Here is a 1,965-nt window from a genome sequence, read left to right on the forward strand (position 1 = left end):
TCATTCCATCTGGTCCTGGGGCTTTTTCCGGATGCATAGCGAATAATGCTAATTTTACCTCCCATTCAGTTACAGGGGCTGTAAGGTCTGCATTTATTGATCCTGTGATCGTTGTTGGAACCTCTGATAGTGCCTCAGCTATATCCTCTGGGTCATAGGATTCAAATATTTGCCTAAAATAACTAGTAGCAATGGCTACTAGCCCCTCCTCATCCTCCACTATATTTCCATTCTCATCCAGGAGTTGCGTTATCCTATTCCTTGCTCTTCTTTGCTTCACCAACGCATGAAAATATTTTGAATTCTGATCGCCCTCCCTTAACCAAAGAACCCTACTTTTCTGTCTCCAAAACATCTCTTCTGCCTTAAGAGCAGCAGATAGTTCCTTCAGAGCTTCAGATATTTCCTCTGTAGTAGCATCATCATCCAAATACAGTCCCTCCACCTTCTCCTTTTAGCTCCTCGACTTGCTAAATTGATGTGGAGAGCTTGACGTGGAGAGCTTGATTCATATTGCATTATGACTATATAATAAATATAGACATTATACATATATTATAATTTGAATCTTGCCTTCTAAAACTCAAAAATTTTACTTGAGACGTGAAGTTGTGGTTTTTCCTCATCCTGTCCATATACCACCATTATTCTATAAACAAAAGCAAACTATTGGAGATAACTTATACAGAATGTGGATTACTTTGATAAAAAAAAAAAAAAGCAATTCATATATATATTCTTTATGGACGGGGTTGGACTTGCATTAATTACAATTTACAAATTGGTAAGCATTAAGGCGTAGAAACTAACAAATGTTAACTATGTGATATCAAATATTTTGCCATATTTGGAAACTTACGACAAAACAAATAATATAGTGAATCACCGCAACTCCAAGTTCCTGTCTGACACTTGTACACAAGTTCTATTATACTATTTCATTAACACAAAAATAATATATTCATTTGTATTTTGCAGAAAGCCATATGGACTATTTGTACTATTATGTATTTTGTTCAATCCATTCTCTTACTTTATTGGGCAAATATCTTTCGTACAAATCCATTTATATTTTTTTTTTCATATGACCATAATAATTAAGGCCCCTAAAGTTTTTTTTTCACTTATAAAGTAATTAAATTAAGAAAAGAAAATTTTGTCGGAGAGGCAGAGTCCTGTGACGCCCATTCACTATTTTCACATGACATCTGATAGAATAGAATACTAAAAATGATTATAAATATGTATGTGTTATAAAAATAATGAAAAAATCTATCTTTATTCATAACATAGAAGTTCCTTATATAAGAAACTACACCGTTATAGATAAATGGAAAGATTACAAATCATAATCTCTTGGTTATGATCCATCCACAATCTAGTTCATAACACTCTCCCTTGGATGCAATAACCATTTAGAACTTGTAATGTGTTTTAATGTTATCTCATTAAAACCTTACCAGGAAAACCCAACTGGGACAAAACCGTGGTGAAAGAAAAAGAGTACAACACACATTACTCCCCCTGATTTGGACATTACTGAAGGTCCCTTGGACCTCTCCAATTTTCTACAATCCGTGGGTGATGAAGATCTTGGGCAGAATATGCTTCGTCCTCAAACATGATAGTTGGTTCTTCTTTACCATTAGCCATGCCACAATCTGATCGAACATATTGAGTCATCGACCTCAAATACACACACACGAAATCTTGGAAGATGTTGTTGTGATATGCGTGTACCACCATGTGTAAAACATAACATGTCTGAAAACAAATCAACAAAACCAAATAACTCCTCTTTGGGCTGGTTAGTATAAAATAAACCAAAATCAAAGGCTTCTTCATCGTCCTTCTTATGGACCAATCAGATCAGTGTCTAAAACAAGACTTCTGCATCGTCCATCTCAGGACTAAATGGACTTCTTTATCGTCCACCTTTGGACTGAATGGATCAGTGTCCAAAAC

This window comes from Brassica oleracea, chromosome C3 (genome assembly GCF_000695525.1).
Source record: "Brassica oleracea var. oleracea cultivar TO1000 chromosome C3, BOL, whole genome shotgun sequence".
NCBI lineage: Eukaryota > Viridiplantae > Streptophyta > Magnoliopsida > Brassicales > Brassicaceae > Brassica > Brassica oleracea.